Source organism: Amblyomma americanum, unplaced genomic scaffold, assembly GCF_052857255.1.
Source record: "Amblyomma americanum isolate KBUSLIRL-KWMA unplaced genomic scaffold, ASM5285725v1 scaffold_12, whole genome shotgun sequence".
Lineage (NCBI taxonomy): Eukaryota > Metazoa > Arthropoda > Arachnida > Ixodida > Ixodidae > Amblyomma > Amblyomma americanum.
In genome coordinates, this window is record NW_027526484.1 from 1,528,322 (window position 1) to 1,542,719 (window position 14,398).

Here is a 14,398-nt window from a genome sequence, read left to right on the forward strand (position 1 = left end):
TTTGCTGCTCTCGTGGGTATTTATGTTCATTGGGTGTAAGCGAACCTTGAGAGTGTTCACCAGCGCCACCCTCCACCATAGCGGCGGACGTAGCACGTCCTGTAATACCGCGAGTGTGACGTGAAACGTCATCTAACGGCAAGGGCGGAAACTGTGCGAGAGCCCTCTTAGCTACCTATGGCATCAAGACTGCCAGAACCGAGACCCTCGTTAAGCTATTAGGTGATAAGTTAAATGAAATGAGGGGCCCGTTTGACAAACTTATGAAGGGAGCTAACAGCCACCGAAACCAAAGTGCATAGGGGAATGTTTTTTTATGTGTTGTGCTTATCAGTGGGATATTATAGTACTTGATGCCATAGGTAGTTTAAGAGGGCTCTCGCACAATTTCCGCCCTCGCCGTTAGATGATGTTCCACGTCACACTCGCGGTATTACAGGACGTGCTACGTCCGCCGCTATGGTGGAGGGTGGCGCTGGTGAACACTCTCAAGGTTCGCTTACACCCAATGAACATAAATACCGACGAGAGTAGCAGATTGGACAGCCGTCGCCGTAGCTCAGTTGGTAAGAGCACCGGACGCGATATTCAGTGGTCGTGGGTTCGGATCCCACCGGCGGCATGGTTGCTTTTCTGCTGGTTTATAAGTAATTTTATTTAAACCAACTGATTGGCATTAGAAATTAAATAAAAAATATATAAAAACATTCCCCTATGCACCTTGGTTTCGGTGATTGTTGGCTTACTTAATATGTCTGTCAAACGAGCCCCTCATTTCATTTGCCTTGTCTGCTATTAGCTTAACGGGGGAGTTAAGTTGTCGAGCTGTTGCTCAGGGACCGATCGCGCGCGCACCCCGAAGCCGGTGGCTTGGCCCCCTTGGTTGATGTGTGTTAGCTGTTTTGGGGGCTCCTCGAGAAGACGCCATCCAGGCGCCGCCGAAATGGGTTTGTTTTGAGACAAACGCGGCAGATGACGGTAACGACGGTTTACCGGCAGTGAGGAGGCCCGTCCTTGTAAAGTCGCACTCGGCCGCAAGACGCGGCCGACGCGCGGACCCCTGGGGTTTCGAGAGGGGGTCGCGTGTAAATTTATTGCTTTCAACGGCGGGCCGGCCGCGGGACGGGCCGGACGCCTCGGAGCAGGCAGCAGAAGGGGGGAGCGCGACCAGGGCAGTGTGCGTGGTTCGGACTGGGTGTTCGGTTTCCCTGAGCTTCCGCTGGCGTTTTTAGGGATTTTGTGTCTCTGTGCTGTAACCAAGCGGAAATGCGCAACGTCTTCGTGGAATTCGCACTGTGCCCGCGCGAAAGCAACAACTTCAGCACCGGCGTGCTATTGGCTCCTTCAGTTTGAACGAAATTCTCCTGATTGGCTCTGAGAAGCGCATTTGCTATTAGTTACAAAAAGGGTCCCCAGAATGCTGGGCAAAGGGATTTAAAGGCGAGTTTTGGGCGCGAACGGGGAGGTTGGAGATCGGAGGGCAGGTCGCCTGTGAGGGCCCGTACAATAAAGAGCTGGTGTCCCGAAGAAGTTGTCCAGTCTGCTCCGCAACGTGTCGCCGGATCACCGAACCATCAGAAGACTTCAAGATCAACACCATCGATCTGTCGATCACTAACATAGATCGATAAGTCACCAATCATTAAAATTAACTGGCGTAGTCGACAGGATGATTCCGGCGGGTTTCTGCGGAGCGGACCCGGACACCGGCATTATGGAACGCCAGCGGAGGGTGACACCCTGGTGAGAGGCCCCGCCGCTGCGGCTGATCATCGCGAGTAGTGGGCGCTGTTTCGGAGGAAGCAAGCGAACTCCTGGTGACGGGCTTCGGAGGCTGGTGGGAGCGAAGAGAGGCGACATCCTGGTACGAAGCCTCTGGAGCTGTTGGAGTCGAAGAGGGGACGGCAGTTGAGGAGAGTCTTGGACGAAGACTGGTGCAAATCTGCGAAGCAACGAGGAGGCAACGAGAGGTCTCCGAGCAAGAGAGTGCTGCAGCCGTTAGAAAGGACGAGGCGGCGTTGGCGGCTGCGGCGAGACAACACCCCTTCGGTGCAGGCGTCCGAGACAGTAAGAGACGCGTCTATAAGAACACTTCCAGGTGACAGCGCAAGGTGACTCTTGAGCCGGTTCGTACCGGCGCCCTGTGCGGTCCAAGCGGGGCACCATCCTTCAGGGTCAACGCGGGACGACAGCGACGGAGGAATCCAGGTGGGCCCTCTTGCTGCTTGCTACGGGTCAATCATGTCGGTCACCACACGGGCGGAATCTCAACGCACAGATGAATCTGGGGGATTGGAATCAGGGGCTGGAAGCCCACAGAACGTATCTAACTTGGAAGAGCAGCACAATCCGTAGGAGGGGCAGGGCAGAGCAGCTACAGGCAGCAGTGACGCTGCCATGCTAGTCGGGGAACGAGAGCTGGAGATAGAGAAGCTGAGAATAGAGGTCGAGTTGAAGCGACTCGAAAATGGAAGCTAGAACCATCGAGGGTGTAGGTCGAGGTGGTAGGACAAAATTAGGGCAGTACGCGGACGATCTGAGGGAAGTCCTCGCACCGACGCCCGAATCAATCTGATGAACTTGTGCCTACATGGTTTAAGACAGCGGAAAGTATGCTCCGGAGCTGTTCAATCCATGATAGCATTTCTGGCCAGGTCATACTTCCTTTTCTAAATGAGAAGAGCCGCACTCTGGTCGCCAACAAGTCGGATGATCGGGTGCTCCCTTATACAGAGATCAGAGAGCTGGTGCTCACCGAGCTGAAACTCACCCCCGAGGAGTCCAAGCGCAGGCTCTATGCCCATCGCAAGGGCAAGGAAAGCTGGGGTCAGTTCGTGACTAAGCTGGAAATTTTGTTGGATTATTACCTGCGTAGCCGGAATGTCGCGACGCTAGAGGATTTGAGCCAGTTGTTGGTGTGGACCGCGCCAAACAGATAATGTCAGACGAGCTGCGCGCATATGTTCTGCAACACGAAACAGGAGAGTGGTTTAAGCCCACGAAGATTGCTCAGCTTGCGGAAAAGTTTGAGGAGAGCACAGTCGTGCACTGCCCGAGAACGATGGACGCGCCGAACGAAGTTTATGGCCCGCCACGAGAGGCAAGCAGCCGGACATGGGGCGGCGAGCAAAGAAACGAACGCCGACCTGCAGAGAAATGCTTTGGCTGCGGGCACTTCGGTCATATGCAGCGGAACTGTCCGCAGACTAGATCAAAGGGAGTGGCTGGTCAGGAATCAGGCGGGGAGCCCCAGCTGTTGTCGAGATTGACAGCGAGGGCCGCATGTGAGCTGGAGGCGTAGACAGAGATCGGGGCAAGAGAGCCGGCTGAGCATGGCTCCAGACTGACTTGGGTGGAGCTGATCTCTGGTGTGCGCCCGTTCAAGGCTTGCCTTGACTCAGGGGCAGATATAACGGTACTGAGGAAGGAGGTTGTCTCTAATAACGTGAAAGTGCAAGGCTCGGGAAGGGTGCGACTGCGCGGTGCGTTCGGCCACACGGTCTCGGCTGATCTCATGTATGTTGCCCTGAGTTTGGTCACGAGAGACGGCAGCTCCAATCCGCAATCATTCGTACTTTGCGCCGTCACTGACGAGCTCGCTGAGGGAGTGGACGCCTTATTGACCCCCGATGTTTTCGAGGGGCTTAGCAGAGTGCAGGAGGACGCAGCGGAGTGGGCTGATAGAATAACAAAGGCAGAGAGCGAAGCCGCGCTTCACGAGGACAGTGAGAGTGCCGCGTCCGTACTAGAGTTCGAACATGGGGTAGCAGCTGACGAAAGCCCAGGAGGCATTCGAGCGATGCAAATCGAGGTAATTCCGCCCGAGGAGGAACCGGCACAGTTGACCGCGTAGTTGCTGACGAACAAAGAACAGATCCATCCCTAGTAGAAGCCTGGGAGCAAGCACGAGCGGGCACACATGACATGCTGGTAGACGCAGGGCTGCTCTTACATCGAGACACAGTGGATGACAGACCTTGCACGCAGCTAGTCCTTCCGGAGAACCCCCGCCAGGAATTACTTACGTTGGCGCACGACATGCCATGTGAGGGCCACGTTTCGGAAAAGAAAAACTAAGCAGCGCATACGGAGCGCATTTTTCTGGCCGACGCACGCCGCTGATGTTAGAAGGCACTGTCAGACTTGTCACACCTGTCAAATGTTCTCAAACAGGCGTTCCATAGACAGGGTGCCAATAACGCCGGTGACGCGACCAAAGGAACCATTGGATGTTGTGTATATGGACTGCATAGGGCCAATTGAACCGGCTTCGGCACGCGGACATAGGTATGCCCTGTGTGTGATAGACCTGTGCACTCGATGGCCGGAGGTAATACCACTTAGATCACTGACCGCTAGAGCGACCTGCCAGGCGCTGGTGGACACATTCTCACGTTTGGGAATGCCACAGTTGATTTTTTGCGACCAAGGAACTAACTTTACTTCGAGTTTAACTAAAGAGCTAACCGAACACCTCGGGATACAAATGAGGTTCTCCACACCTGACCACCCGCAGAGAAATGGGATAGTGGAACGCTGGAATGGGACGTTTAAGGCGATGCTCAGGCATGTGATACATGAGCATGCACGTGAATGGGACCGATTAATCCTCTTTATGCTCTGGGCCTATCGAGAGGTGCCACACGAGATAACAGGGATGTCCCCATTCGAGATGATGTACGGACGAGTCCCGCAAGGCCCTCTCAATATACTGCAGAGAACTTGGACCGGCAAATGGACACCCCCTACGGGTCTTAATAAGGCAGCCTCGGCATACCTGGTTGAGCTCCGGCGGCGGATAACTGAAGCAGCAGAAAACGTAGACGAGCGGATCAGGCGAGTGCAGCAGGCGTACGCGGAGAAGTACAACATTCGGACCCGAACTAAAGAGTTCAGCGATGGAGAAGAAGTTCTGGTCCTGGAGACAGGACAGCACAGTAAGATGCAACCCAAACTGATAGGCCCAGATAAGGTTAAAGAGAGAAGGCGCCCGGAGAGTTATATCCTCCAGTTCACGGACGGCTCTGAGCGATGGGTGTACGCAAATCGCATCAGGAAATACTATGCGCGTGCGAACCATATCGGGGTGATAGTTGAGTCGGACGGAGAGTTCGGAAACGTAGAAACCTTCCCAGACGCCCGCGGCCGCGAGAACGGCGCTCCTGACGTGTCACAGGACGGTGAACGCCTCACAGACGAGCCGGTGACGCAACTCCGGCAGGTAATAACGCGACATAGGAGAGTCTACTCGGATAGGCCGGGCCGCTGCAAGCTTGGCGAGCACAAGATCAACCTCCTGCCAGGTGCGAAGCCAGCAAAGGCTTACCCGTACAGAGTACCCGTCGCACTCCGATCCGAGGTCGAACGGCAGATCGCAGAATTGATAGAATGGGGCCTTGTGTACCCCGTGGAGAGTAGCTTTGCGCATCCGATCGTCTGTGTGGCGAAAAAGGACGGAACAGTTCACTGTGCATTGGCTATCACCAGCTGAATGCTGAATAGGAGGCAGACAGCTTTCCCATGGGTCATCATCCTCATCAGCCTTACTACAACCACTGCAGGGCAAAGGCCTCTCCCATGTCTCTCCAATTAACCCTATCCTTTGCCAGCTGCATCCACCCTTTGCCTGCAAACTTCTTAATCTCATCCGCCCACCTAACCTTCTGCCGCCCCCTGCTACGCTTACTTTCTCTTGGAACCCACTCCGTTACCCTTAAGGACCAGCGGTTATCTTGCCTTCGCATTACATGCCCTGCCCAAGCCCATTTCTTTCTCTTGATTTCGACTAGGATGTCATTAACCCGTGTTTGTTCCCTCACCCACTCTGCCCGCTTCCGATCTCTTAACGTTACACCTATCATTTATCTTTCCATGGCTCGCTGCGTTGTCCTTAACCTAAGCTGAACTCTTTTCGTTAGCCTCCACGTTTCTGCCCCGTAGGTGAGTACCGGTAAGATTATGCTGTTGTACACTTTCCTCTTGAGGGAAATTGGTAAACTGCCACTCATGATCTGCGAGAATTTGCCATATGCGCTCCAGCCCATTCTTATCCTTCTAGTTATCTCCCTCTCATGATCTGGATCAGCTGTCACTACCTGCCCTAAGTAGACGTATTCCGGCACAATTTCTAGGCTCTCGCTGCCAATTGTGAACTGTTGTTCCCTTGCTAGGCTGTTGAACATTACCTTGGTTTTCTGCATGTTAATTTTTAGACCCATCGATCTGCTCTGCCTGTCTAACTCGTTGATCATGATTTTCAGTTCACCTCCTGAGTGACTCAGCAAGGCAATGTCATCAGCAAATCGCAGATTATTTAGGTATTCTCCATTTATTCTTATTCCCAACTGTTCCCAATTCAGGCTTCGAAATACCTCCTGGGTAATACCTGGGAAATACCTCCCATGGGTAATGTAACAGAAATGCTCTACGAGGTAGCCGGGGCTAGATATGTCACTATCCTGGACATGACGCGAGGCTACTGGCAAATAAAAATACACGGCGTTCGCAACACCGAAAGGACTGTTTGCATGGCGGGTAATGCCATATGGGCTGCGCAACTCAGCAGCCACATCTCAGCGGGTTATAAACAAAGTGCTCCAAGGGCACGACAGATATGCCTGCGCTTACATAGACGACTTGGCTGTCTATTCGCATACGTGGGAGCCGCGCCTATTGCATTTGGATAGGGTGTTGGGGACGATTGCAGAGGTCGGCCTTACAGGTAACCTGGCAAAGTGCAAGTTCGCAGAGCCGAGTGTCAGATATTTGGGGCATGTGGAAGGGTCCGGAGCACACTCGCCCGACCCAGAGCACATGCACGCCATTCTGCGGTTAAAACCGCCAACGACGAAAAAGGACCTGCGCAGCGCGCTGGGGCTTTTCAACTATTACAGGGACTACGTCCCATCCTACTCTGAGTTGGTGCGCCTCCTAATTGACCTGACTAGCCGGAGAGTGCCAAACGCGATCCCCTGGAGCGAGGGTGCAGAGTGCGCTTTTAACGCTGTCAAAGCTGAGTTGGCCACGCTGCCCACATTAACTGCGCCAGACTTGAACAAAGGCTTTATCTTGACAACCGATGCGTCAGAGAGGGCAGTCGGAGCATGCTTGGCGCAGAAGTACGAAGGAAAAGAAAGGCCAATCGCATTCTTGAGCAAAAAGCTCACTCCGCAGCAGGATAATACCCCTGTCACACGGGCACTTTCGATCCTCATTGAGCTCTATCTGCATCGAGATTTTCGAGCACGCTCGAAACATCCGGTGCTACACGGACATTTTCAATGCTCATTGAGAAGTTTCCCTCATGTGTGTTAGGTGGCGACAAATGTTCCGCCGAGAGCCATAACATGGCGATGTCCGGCAACACTGTGCAGTCGGGGGCAGCGGCAGCCAAATCCGTAGCCAAATCGGTACAATGCGTATCTGCGCCAGGTTTTTGGTTTTTGTGGCGCACCTCTGCTTCTGTGCGATGCAACCCAAGGGCCCGCAACGCCTCCGCGATTTCTGCATAGACTGCGGCGTTTCTCTTCTGGAGCCGCAAATTATTTAGGCGGTCCTGCCAGCAGTCGATGAGAGCGGCTGTCTCGCGCTCGCTCCACAGTTTCCGCGCCGACGAGCAGGAGGACGCCATCTTTGTTTACACTGACGGCGAAGCTTGGAGCATGGTGTAGAGATTATTTTCAAATGTTTGCATATAAGCAGGCATAGTACCTGAAAAATGTTCTGTATTACATTTTAATCAATCACAACAACAACAATTGTGGTTTGGTTTTGTTAACTTGTGTTTATTTTTATAGCTTCATGAGAGCGAGAGTGTTCTCGATTGTGCATGGAACCTCAAGCACTCTTGAGGAATCGGCATCGAGTCAAGCAGGATCGAGCTCGATTGCGCTTGAAAATGGCCGTGTGACAACCGTCGATCTTCATTGAGTTCGATGAGCATTGACTCAATGAGGATCGAAAGTGCCCGTGTGACAGGGGTATAAGTGGCCGGCGATTGAGCGAGAGGCCTTTCCGATTGTGTAGCCTTTGGGGCGTCTAGATACTTGGCTGTTCGGTGCGAGCATCAATGTAGTCACTGATCGTAATCCTTTGACGTACCTGACAAGGTCGACGTCATCAAGCGCCCGCCTCACGCGATGGATTCTGGCTCTCCAAAAGTACGATCTGCAGTTCTCTCATATAAAGGGCTCCCTCAACAAATGTGCTGATGCTCTTTCGAGGCTGGATAGCGACGTTTGAAGCTGAAAAAAGGAGAAGGGAGTACCGTTGTTGTAGTATGGTACTCAAGTGCAAGAGCTAACTCAGGTGTGGTAGCGACCGACATGGCGGACTGAGTTCGTGCAGGACAGGGCCCTGCCTTGATGTGTGTTTGCGCGTGATTGACTCTGATTCATTATTCGTCGTTTAGTGTGGCATGTCGGTGAAATTCGCTGCATTGGTATGCTTCAAGTTATACGGTGTTAAGTTGGGACCGCGATTCAATGCGCTGACATATTTCTTCATCGCACTGTACGAATGCCTCGAAAGTGCGTCTTGCAATTTGCGTGTATATGTTTCTACGAAAACTATCGGGACCATTGTGAAGACTTAAGTTGCTTTTGTTAGATGTGGTAGTTGTGTATATTATCGATGTGCTTTTTCCGTATATTTTGGTTCGTACGTCCCTTCGCACTTTTTCATTGTTGTAACGCGCTTTGTGTTGTGCGTACAGCGAGTGTACGCACAATATTCTCGGTAAGGAGGAGTTGTCGAGCTGTTGCTCAGGGACTGATCGCGCGCGCACCCCGAAGCCGGTGGCTTGGCCCTCTTGGTTGATGTGTGTTAGCTGTTTTTGGGGCTCCTCGAGAAGCCGCCATCCAGGTGCCGCGGAAATGGATTTGTTTTGAGACAAACGCGGCAGATGACGGCAACGACGGTTAACCGGCAGTGAGGAGGCCCGTCCTTGTAAAGTCGCACTCGGCCGCAAGACGCGGCCGACGCGCGGACCCCTGGGGTTTCGAGAGGGGGTCGCGTATAAATTTATTGCTTTCAACGGCGGACCGGCCGCGGGACGGGACGGAAGCCTCGGAGCAGGCAGCGGAAGTGGGGAGCGCAACCAGGGAAGTGTGCGTGGTTCGGACTGGGTGTTCGGTTTCCCTGAGCTTCCGCTGGCGCTTTTAGTGATTTTGTGTCTCTGTGCTGTAACCAAGCGGAAATGCGGAACGTCTTCGTGGAATGCGCGCGGTGCCCGCGCGACAACAACAACGTGAGCACCGGCGTGCTATTGGCTCCTTCAGTTTGAACGAAATTCTGATTGGCTCTGAGAAGCACATTTCCTATTGGTTATAAAAAGGGTCCCCAGAATGCTGGGTGAAGGGATTTAAGGGCGAGTTTTTGGCGCGAACGGGGAGATTGGAGATCGGAGGGCAGGTCGCCTTTGAGTGCCCGTACAATAAAGAGCTGGTGTTCCGAAGAAGTTGTCCAGTCTGTTCCCCAACGTGTCGCCGGATCACCGAACCATCAGAAGACTTCAGGATCAACACCATCGATCTGTCGATCACCAGCATTGATCGATCACTCACCCATCATCAAAATTAACTCGGGGTCTCGGTTCTGGCAGTCTTGATGTCATAGGTAGCATAAGAGGGCTCTCACACAGTATCCGCCCTCGCCGTTAGATGACGTTCTACGTCACACTTGCGGTATTACAGGACGTGCTACGTCCACCGCTATAGACGAGGGTGGCGCTGGGGAACACTCTCATGCTTCGCTTACACGCAAAACATAAATACCCACGAAAGCTACAGATTGGACAGCCGTCGCCGTAGCTCAGTTGGTAAGAGCACCGGACGCGATATTCGGAGGTCGTGGGTTCGGATCCCACCGGCGGCGTGGTTGTTTTTCTGCTGGTTTATAAGTAATTTTTTTAAACCAATTCATTGGCATTAGAAATTAAATACAAACTAAAAAAACAGAAAAACATTCCCCTATGCACCTTCGTTTCGGTGATTGTTGGCTTCCTTAATATGTTTGTCAAACGAGCCCCTCATTTCATTTGCCTTGTCTGCTATATATATATATATATATATATATATATATATATATATATATATATATATATATATATATATATATATATATATATATATATATATATATTGCCGCTAATATTTGCAGTGTTTGTCGTTCTTCAAAGCTGCTAGCACGCCACTTTATCGCTTTGTTTGCGATACAAGACGCGACCAGATTTATCCCGACTGATCGCATCCAGGGAGAGGTGAATCTACGTTGTTCCAGAATGTTCTAGTAACTTTGAACACTTAACCTCGAAAGTTTGCTATCAGCTTTAAATTGAGCGCGGCCGACAGCGGCGGACATTCTGTTCGGCGACTGCCGAGCACGCTTGTGGCTACACCGCCGCCGAGTGATTCAGTCCATTGTGGGCGCAAGTCAGCCCATATAATGAGATTTGTTTAGACACCATTTCGCAGCCTTTCTGCTCTCCGACTGCAGTTACCACTTCTTGACATCCGGTGTAGGTGCGGGGTGGCCTTCCATGTACCGGACACCCTGTTCAAGTCGTGACATCAGCCCACTGCGCATCACACCGGAGGACAAGCCAACAGTTAACGGAGAAAGCAGACGTCTTCATGGAGACAAGCCTGACTTCAGGACCCTGCCGGACCGCATGCGGCAAAGACAGGGCACTGCTGCTGGCACCACAACCTCGTCAAAGATGTCGACCCCGATCACACTGCAACAGCCGCTGGTGCCGCCACCTTTCAGTGGATCTCTAGGCGAAGACACCGAAAAATTGTTCGACCAATTTGAGCGTGTGGCATCATTCAACAAGTGGGATGATGCGGCAAAAATTGGACACGTATTTTTCTCACTGGAGGTCTCAGCACGTGCGTGGTACGAAAACCACGAGTGTCCCTGCTGACATGGGAGCTATTCAGGAAGGAACTTTTGAAGGTATTCACCAGTGTCGGGAGGAAAGAAAGAGCGAAATACAAAAAAAAATACCACGTGACATGTCGTCACCAGTGTCGGGAGGAAAGAAAGAGCCGAACGACTTCTCGAGTCCAGAATCCAGCTTGCAAACGAGCCCGTCCGCGGTTACATAGAAGAGATGAGGCGCCTCTTTCGCCGCGCCTACTCCGAGATGACCGCGGAAAAAAAGTTCAGTTTTTAATGCGTGGCGTAAAAGAACAATTATTTGCCAGCTTCGTCCGCCAGCCGCCAAAAACGGTCAATGAATTCATGCAAGAAGCCTGCACCAATGAGAAGACCCTCGAAGTCCGGGCTCGGCAGTACAACCACCCTTCTGTCTGTACAATCCGTCTGGACACGACGACCACCACCAGCGGCAACTTGCTGGAAGTTATCCGCGAAATTGTCCGAGAGAGCTACGCCGATTACTGCCATCCTCCCCACAGCCACAAGCAGCGACTCTGATGGACGTGGTACGGGAAGAAGTGAAGCAGGCACTTGGCACCCCGACGGCCACAGAACCCCAGGTCAAGACCTACGCCGCTGCAGTAAGGACTGCTATGCCCCAACGACAACCCCCACGTCCTCCTTGAGATGAGCCACTTGTTCCGCAACGCCGCCTCCCAGCTCCCGCCCGCCCAGCCTATGAGCGGCGCTCAAACACCAGGAAATGCGACTCCTGGAGGACTTCTGATAACCGGCCGTTGCGCTTCCATTGCAGTGAGGCCGGCCATAATCTTCGTCACTGCCTGTACCGACGTATCGATCTTCGAGGAGTTGCCGTTGACGCCCCACGACCACGCTTCGGCCAACGTCCGCAGGAAATCGACGAGTATCTGCGTCGAGAGGAGTACACGCCGAACCGCCTTTCGCGCTCACCATCGCCGTCAACCTCGCGCTTTGCGTCGCCACGCCGCAGCAGCGCAGCCGCGGTACGAGGAAGGTCTCCCAGCGCCCGCAGGCGAAGCTAAATACAGCAACCTCTGGAGGTGAGGTTGCTCTTGAGCAAGGCGTCGAAGATCCTCCAACGACCATGCCTCACGAAGACGCCGCCCCCGACACGCCGACACCGCATGCAATTACAACCTCGACCACGAAGCGAACCGCCTTCAAAACGACGCCACTATCGAGAAAAGCTTCGACGACACGTTCTACCCACGATTCCTACACCCGATGAAGCCGTGACCCGACGCTCAGGACGACGTGCAACGCAAGAGCCAGGACGTCTGAGTTAGAAGTAGTTATCGACGGCCGGAAAGTTACCGCTCTATTCGACACAGGAGCCGATTACACGGTGATGAATGGAAAATTCGCTGCTCAGCTGAGGGAAGTCATGACCGCTTGGGATGGCCCACAAATTCCCACCGCAGGGGGCCACCTCATTACGCCATCAAGACGATGCACAACGCGAGTGATTGTCAAAGGACATACCTATCCTGGGACATTCGTTGGGCTACGGCAATGTTCCCGCGAAGTGATCTTGGGAATGGATTTCCATAGTGAGCATCAGGCGATCATCGACCTGCGATCGCAGCTGATCACGGTTTCGACGGACGAGGTCATCTTCTCAATGAGAACTCTGGAAAATCACGTTGCCATGAGTGTCCTGGAGGAAGATGTGAGCGCCCCCTCCCGCCCCCCCCCACGCCACCGTTCAAGCGTTATCGTGACCGTAGGTGCCACGATAGCCATTAACGCTGAAATCATCATCGAGGGCAACATGCAGTTGCTTCTATACTGTGGAATCAGCATCGCAAGAAGAATCGCACACTTCCGCAACGGCCAGGCCGAAGTACTGCTAACTTGAGCGAAGAATGCCGGCACATTAACATAGGAACGATGATTCCTTTCTTCGACGAAATATCCGACGTACGAGACTCCTTCACCCTCTCCGACCCATCCGCAGAAGATTCGCCTGACCGAGAGCACTCGCCCACTTCCGACGTCAACCCAGTCCTGCCCCGGAACAGACAAGACCAGATCCGCAATCTGCTTCAAAGCTACAGCGAGTGTTTTTCGTTATCACCAATGGTCCGACCAACGCCAATTGCCAAGTATCGCATTATAACCGACGAGCACGCCAGACATCTCCGTCAAAGCCCCTACTGTGCGTCGCCGCGAGAACGACAAGCCATCCGGGACCAAGTGGAAGAAATCCTTCGCGACGTCGTCATCCAGCTTTCAAATGGCCCATGGGCGGCACCGTTTGTTCTAGTTAAAAAGAAAGATGGCGCACTTCGATTCCGCGTTGATTACCGCCGCTTGAACAACATAACAAAGAAAGACGTCTACCCCTTTCCCCGCATTGACGACACACTGGACCGGCTCTGCAACGCCAAGTATTTCTCATCGATGGACCTCAAGAGCGGCTACTGGCAAATTGAGGTCGATGAAAAATATAGCGAGAAGACCGCCTTCATCAATCCGGATGGGCTCTTTGAGTTCAAGGTGATGCCATTGGGTCTCTGTTTCCCACCAGCGACGTGTCAGCGAGTAATGGATAGAGTGCTGGAAAGCCTGAAGTGGCAAATTTGTCTGGTATATTAGATGACGTCGTTGTCATCGCTTCGAACTTTGAAGAGCACCTCAAAAGACTTCGAACAGTACTAGACGCCATCAAGTCTAACCTTCAAGTCTGGCCTAACCTTGAAAGCAGAAGTGCCACGTTGCCTATGAAGAGCTGCTGTTTCTAGGCCACATCGTTAGCAAGGAGGGAGCACGCCCAGACCCGCAGAAAACAGCTGCTGTTGAACAATTTCCACCACCGACCGATAAGAAAGCAGTGCGCAGATTTCCTCGGACTGTGCGTATATTGTCGACAATTTGTGAAAGACTTTTCACGCATCGCCGATCCCCTCACGCAACTCACGAAGGCAGATGTGCCATTTAAATGTGAAGCGCCGCAAGCAGAATCCTTCAAAGAGCTTCAGCGTCGTTTACAGTCTCCACAGATCCTCGCGCATTTTGACCAAAACGCCCATACTGAAGTTCATACCAGCGCAAGCAATGTAGATCTAGGCGCCGTCCTCGTTCAAAAAACCAACGGGCTGGAGAAAGTCATCGCATACGCTAGCCGCTCCCTTTCTAAGGCCGAAACTAACTGTTCGATAACTCAAAAGGAGTGCCTTGCCATCACCTGGGCTACGTCGAAATTCCGCCCCTACCTGTACGGACGACCGTTCAAGGTGGTCAGCGCTCACCACTCGCTCTGCTGACTTGCCAAATTAAAGGACCCCTCTGGCCTCCTCGCTCGATGGAGTCTCCGCCTCCAGGAGCTTCACGACACCGTCGTTTACAAGTTCGGACGCAAGCACTCCGACGCCGATTGCCTCTCAAGAGCCCCTGTACATACACGGCCGCGGGACGATGATGAGGACGCCGTCCTGGGATCCATCAGCCCCAGATCTTTTCTACAGCAGCAACG